Source organism: Chiloscyllium plagiosum, chromosome 16 (assembly GCF_004010195.1).
Source record: "Chiloscyllium plagiosum isolate BGI_BamShark_2017 chromosome 16, ASM401019v2, whole genome shotgun sequence".
Taxonomy (NCBI): Eukaryota; Metazoa; Chordata; class Chondrichthyes; order Orectolobiformes; family Hemiscylliidae; genus Chiloscyllium; species Chiloscyllium plagiosum.
Genome location: NC_057725.1, coordinates 65,329,460 through 65,336,697, shown reverse-complemented (window position 1 = coordinate 65,336,697; position 7,238 = coordinate 65,329,460).

Here is a 7,238-nt window from a genome sequence, read left to right as displayed (position 1 = left end):
GGGGCGGGGAGTCCAGAACTAGAGGGCATAGGTTTAGGGTGAGAGGGGAAAGATATAAAAGAGACCTAAGGGGAAACTTTTTCGCAGCGGGTGGTACATGTATGGAATGAGCTGCTAGAGGAAGTGATGGAGGCTGGTACAATTGCAACATTTAAGATGCATTTGGATGGGTATATGAATAGGAAGGATTTGAAGGGATATGGGCCGGGTGCTGGCAGGTGGGACTAGACTGGGTTTGGATATCTGGTCGGCATGGACGGGTTGGACCGAAGTGTCTGTTTCTATGCTGTACATCTCTATGACTCTATATTGGAATTTTAATATATATCAGAACGGTGTATGAAGGGGCTCTTGTAAGAACTGTATTTCGGGATTCTATTGCTGCCTCGAAGTTGTGCTGTGATTGCTGAATAAAAGAGACTATTTTCACCACTCCCTGTTTCTAGCCACTCTTTGAACATGATCCAACAAATATAAACAGATAACCTTGGGAAAGGACACCAGAAAACAGATAGCATTGTAAGAGGGCATTTATAAAACATTACTTAGTCATTATGTTCTTGGGAAAATAAGTAATCACAGCTTCATAAGACACCTAACAGAACCCACTCAGTATGATACAGCTAGAAAAGCATAGCAGGTCAAGCAGCATCCGAGGAGCAGGAAAATCAACGTTTCGGCTATAAGCCCTTCATCTGGAATTAGGCTTGTGGGCACGGGGGCTGAGAGATAAATGGGACGGAGGGTGGGGCTGGGGTTAAGGTAGCTGAGAATGCAGTAGGTAGATGAAAGTGGGGGTGAAAGTGATAAGTCGGAGAGAAGGGTGGAGTGGATAGGTGGGAATAGAGATGGACAGGTCAAGAGGGTGTTGCCGAGTTGGAGGCTTGGGACTGGGATAAGGTGGAGGGAGGGAAAATGAAGAAACTGGTGAAATCCACATTCATCTTGTGTGGTTGCAGGGTCCCAAGGTGGAAGAGGAGCTGGAAGAGAAGATGGTTAGGGCTTGGCGATGGAGGAGGCCCAGGAACTGCATGTCCTTGGTGGACTGGGAGTGGAACTTGAAGTGTTCAGCCACGGGGCAGTGTGGTTGGTGGGTGCAGATTTCTCAGAGATGTTCTCTGAAACGATCCGCAAGTTGGCGTCCTGTCTCCCCAGTGTAGAGGAGATCACATCGGGTGCAACAGATTACTGTAGACTGATGTGTGTGGTAAATTTCTGTCAGATGTAGAAGGATCCTTTGGGGCCTTGGACAGACGTGAGGGGGAAGATGTGGGCACAGGTTTTGCACTTCTTGAGGTGGCAGTTGAAGGTGTCAGGAGTAGGGAGTGGGCTGGTGAGGAGTTTGGTTCTGACAAGGGAGTCACGGAGGGAATTATATCTCTGAAAAGCAGATAGGGGTGGGGAGGGAAATATAGCCCCAGTGGTGGAGTCTGTTTACAGGTGCCTGAAGTGGCGGAGGATGACGTGATGTATCCAGAGGTTGTTGGAGTGGAAGGTGAGGACCAGGATGTTCTGTCCTTGCTGCAATTGGAGGGATGGGATTCAAGGGCAGAGGTGACGGAAGTGGTGGAGATGTGCTGGAGGGCATCGTTGACCATGTGGGAGGTAAAATTGCAGCCTTTGAAGAAGGAGGCCATCTGTGATGTTCTGTGGCAGAACTGGTCCTCCTGAGAGCTGATGCGGCAGAAGAAGAGGAATTGGGAATGGGGGATGGTGTTTTTACAGGAGGTAGGCTGGGAGGAGGTGTAATCCAGGTAGCTGTGGGAGTCTGTAGGTTTGTACTAAATGTCCGTGTCTGCAGTCCTCACTTTCTCCAATTATGATACAGCTATCAAAAATCTGGGGAAGGGCAGGAACATGCTGATGTCAATATTGCATGATGTAACCATTGGAACATGGAAAGTATAAATACCTTTTACTTATTGGGGGAGAGAAAAAGAGTGTCTTGGAGTCTGTCTCCAGAAACCTCTTCCAGGCTGTGCGTTAAGGAGCTCTGAATAAATAATTAATTTATGCTGTTGAACACAGGACTATTTAAAATCTCCCTATTATAGTATTCTTAAAGTCAAAGAGTAACGTCTAAAATATTCCAAAGTCTATCATGTGTGGTCAAGTCAATAATCATGCAGTTATCTCAAGTGTTGGCAGACACTGGTTGCTCAGGAAATACAATATCGACAAGTTCTTATAACCATTCATTCAGAAGAACAAAGAAATGTCAGCCTGAAGTTAGCAGGAGATTTTATTTCAAAAGGAAAGAGATAAGCTGGGAAGCCCTTCCTTGTAAGTTTCTTAATTTCCAACTGAAGACCCAATAAAACAAGAAACTCTCCTTGTCAATTGCTGTTCAAAAAGCCCAAGCAGGAATTGACCACAAAGGAAACATTTATCACCAGTTGTGGGATCAAGGAAAACTTAATTAAAAAATGTTCCAATGCCCAAAGTGACCTTCCAATGGCCTCTTTTAAAGAACCCATTTCAGGCATTGTCACAAAACTTGAAATAAATTAATTTTCTACAACTCTTTAACATTTACTTTTCCAAAAACTTTAAAAGTGTAATGTTAAAGTATAAAATATTAAAATTAACTACTAATCTATGTAACTTCTCTTTTGGAGGAACATAAAAATGAAACAGCAGCTATAAATGCATTTCATTGTAAAATGTGGACAAAGTAAAAAAAAATGTTAAGACAAATCCTTACTTTGCAAGGACATCCTTGAAAGGACAACAACATTAAACAGATATCAATACAGTGCAGGTAGAAGCCATCTGTGCCACAGGTGGCACTGTGGCTCAGTGCCATGGTAGCATTGCTGCCTCACAGCACCAGGGAGCTGAGTTCAATTCCAGCCTCGGGCGACTGTCTGTGTGGAGTTTGCTCAGTCTCCCCATGTCTGCACGAGTTTCCTCCAGGTACTCTGGATTCCTCCTACAATCCAAGGATGTGCAATTAGGTGAATTGGCCATGTTAAAATGCCCGTAGTGTTCAGGGATTTGCAGATTAGGTGCAGAAGTCAGGGGTAAATATAGGATAGCAGGGTAGACAAATGGGTCTGGGTGGGTTACTCTTCTGAGGGTCAGCATGGACTTCTTCCGCCAAAGGGTCTGTTTCCACGCTGTAAGGATTCTATGATTCTATAGAAAATCTGAAAGCAGTACATTCTGAATGCGATGCTTAGGCATTATACTTCACTCAGTAAGACAAATTCTGGCCTCAGGTTCTCTTGGCCACATCATGCGATATTTTGAATTAATTTCAATAATAGCTGAGAGGGACAGGCATTGTATTGTGGCCTGGAAACATTTACTGTAGTTTGCAAAGTAGCAAGTATCTTGCAAGGTGTCCTAGCCTGTTGATGTAATACGTGCGGCTGACTTCATATCTTGGAGCACTTAACATTGTACAATGCAAAGAATACCTAGCTTCTGTACCTTCATTCTTGTAATTGCAACTAGAATGACACCCACTTTCAAAGTTGATGAAGATAAATGAACATATATGTGAAAACATATTTGTCATGAAATTTCATGTGTGCCACTTTTGTGCCCTTCAGAGATTGCTTTCTTGCTTTTCTTTCCACTATGTCTTGGTGAAGTCCATGACCTGTGGGTGGATTGGAGGGAACCTGCTCCAATGTACAGCCTCCAATATTTGAGTCAAGTGACCCCAGAGGTGTTTGTGATTAGAAGACCCAGACATGCTGCAAAGACTGTCATTGTATTTTTTTGGTATTTTTCATTGTGGACTGAAAAAAGTAAAGAACTGTTTTAAATTGAAAGATTGTTACATGTTTTGAATGCAAGTAACCTGTCAAACATTATAAACAACTGTTTAAACAGTTGCTAGCAGTTGGAGTGTAGTTTACAGACAAATTATATGAGAATGATTGTGTTTTTTTCACAAACACACTGATCCAGCTCTCAGAGTGACCAGGATGTTTGACACTACTTTTTTTTAGAACCTCCGACACTCCTGTTTATTTTTTTCTCTTTTTTTCCCCTACACAACCACCTGACAGCAGTAGTGTTTATTTTTCCCCAGCACCCATGTCATGTGTGCGCAGGTGAGAATGATTGTATATAAATAGAGATTTGGTTAATAACAAGTAGTTGTGATTTGGAGATGCCAGACACACGCACACACAAACCCACATGCACACACACACACATATATGTTTGTGGGGTGAATTTGTACTTTGCGCAAAAACTGCATGAATCCATGTAAGATACTGTTAATTCATTTTTTAGATTAGAGTCAGTCTAAACATTATGGCACAGACAGCAGCACACACCTTCAATACATTATCTGGGCTGATACCAATTGTTAAAGTTAACCTGAGAATGAAACTTTTAAAACAAGTTTTGTGATTTACATATGAAAGAAGTGAAACTAACATGGTCATTCTAGCAGATGAGACACTTAACAAACAATCAAGGTACTTTTCAACGTATAATTTCAGTTACATCACGCTGTAAACTTCTGTTATAAATTCTGTGTCTTACAGTTGTGTACTCCACAACCACCTGATGAAGGAGCGACGCTCCGAAAGCTAGTGCTTCCAATTAAACTAATAACAAGTAGCTAATTGATAACTGGTCATTAGGCCACAGACCAAACAGGTAGCTGAACAGCTTGGGATAATGAACAAGATAAAGAAAAGTCATTAAATCAATATCTGCAGAGAATCTTTCTCTGTTCTCTGCAAAGAAAAAAAACCCTAATCCTGAAGAAAACCAGTTTATTTTTCCTTCATCAATTGCTGTGAGCTGTGACTTGCAATTAACAAGTCAGAGACCTTTCCATAAGTGTGAATCAGTCCCCTGTGCCTCCTGCAAACCAGAAAAAGCATTCAATGAAGGAAGAACAAGAAACAATATTCTGAGCAGCACAAGAGTAATTTCAACAACTACTGAATTGCCACCCCAATCTTTTACTCTGCCTATATAGCCATGATGTTTCCTTGTCTGTGTAAGGGAGTTCACAAGGGGATTAGAGTTTTAACCAGTAGACTTATATACCAACAGCTTGTCATTGTTTATCTGTAGCTAGAGTCTAGTTACTTATTACTTACCCTTCTCCATTACTGAACTCAAGGTACTCATTCTGATTTGTTCGGTGCAGAAATCTGATGCATGTCAAAATATTAAACTGCATTAAAGCATCAATTATTACTTGCTGCTGCCATTTATCTAGGTATTTAAAAAACACAGTATTCATTAACAAATAATAAAAAAAACTGATGTTACTTATAAATTATAAAATAGCTATTAAATGTGGAGGTGGCATAATAATAATGTGTAATGATGCTGTGGCTTTAAGAGGTTAATTATTTTCTGTTTTGTTTTGAAAGAGAGCGGTTTTAAGACAAAGGTGACAAATGGTCTCATTGAAAAGCCGGTAAAGTCAACAGCTTGTGAAGCCTTGGGTGCTTTTTTATAAATTAGAAGGATAGAAGCAGCCTGAAGGTGTGGTTAAACTCCCACAGAACTGGGATCTTTAGTTTAGCTTTCAGCAGTTGCCGTTCGGGTTTTGAAGAGGTGGACGCTATTTTTGTCTCTCTCTTGGCTCTCTGTCTGCTACGAGAGTTGCATGTGAGACAATCCAATTTCTGCATTTGCCTTTTGCTAAGGGTGTGTTCATGGGAGCTTACTATGTCGGAACAGTAATAGGCATTGTATCTATTATTCTGTTGGGTTTTCCAATAGAGTTAAGTTATTCCAATTCTTTCTTTCATTATATTTTAACTATAAGTGGATGAATAGAGTGTGTATTGCTTGAAATCTGGTAGTTTAACAATCGAATTGCATCTGGAACGCAACACCTTATATTTATCTTTAAAATAAGAAAATGTCAGGGTTTAGACTATTTTCTGAATATTTTGAGGGGATTTGGTCTGGTTCAAAGCAAGCGCTACTGGAACAGTAATTCAGAGCCCCAAACTTATATTGTGGGAGCAGGGGTGAGCATGACAGATGGTGAAGTCTGAATTCAATAAAATCTGGAAATAAATGCTAGCGACCATTGTTGATTGTAATAAAAACCCATGTTGTTCACAAAGATCCTTTAGGGAAGAAAACTTGCAATTATCTAGTCTAGCCTAAATGTGAAACAAGACCCACACGTGGATTGGTCACAGTAAACTGCCTCACATTGTGGATGCCTTCTATCATGTTGTGTGGCAATCCCAGCATGCTAAATGGGACAGATTGAGAAGTTCTGACTTTGGCATCCATGAGACACTGAGAATTATTAGCGGTGGCAATACTTAATCACTGCCAATAATCTCATGGTCCAGCATGTGGCCAATTCAAAATTACCATTAAGTCTTGGGGGTCAAACCTGTTTCAATGAAGACCGCAGGAAGGAAATCCAGGAAAAGTACTAGACATAGTTAAAACTAAGGTAACAACCTGGTGAAGCTACAGCAGAAAATTACTTGCATGTCATGGAGCAGAAAAAAGGAATAGACAGAGCTAAATGGTCCCACAACCAAGTGAAAAGATCAAAGCACTTGAATCTCTCACCTATGTCAGGAATGGCAGTAGACAATTAATCAACTGACAAAAGGAGGAAGCTCCACAAATATCTCCATATGGGAGAGCCCAGCACAACACAGCAAATGGTACAACTAAAGCATGTGCATCCATCTTCAGCCAGAAGTGCTAAGTGTATGATCTATCTCAGGCTCCACCAGTGATCTCCAGCAACACAGATGCTACTCTTTAGGCAATTTGATTCGCTTCTTGCAACATCAGGAAATGGTTGAACATAGTGGATTCTACAAAGGCAACAGACCTGTTTTTTTTATTTCAAAAATACACTTCATTCATAAAATATTTTTTTGGTCTGTACAGTTGGTCATGCCATACATACGTAAAGATTCCATTTCTTTGCATTCAGAGATCTGAATTTATCATTTGTATATACAGGTCTGTACGTTTATCAATCATATGTCCATATATTTAGCTTAGGCGTCAGCAGAGCCCAAATGACTGCGTGGGCCCCCTGTTCTTCGTTAGGCAGGCAGATGTTAGACGGTGGTCTTCCCCACCGCGCCTTGGCGGCAGCTGCCCCGAGCTTCAGCGCGTCCCTCAACATATAGTCCTGGACCTTGGAATGTGCCAGTCTGCAACACTCAGTCGGGGTCAACTCCTTCAGCTGGAAGATCAGCAGGTTTCGGACCGCCCAGAGAGCGTCCTTCACCGAGTTGATGATCCTCCAGGCACAGTTGATG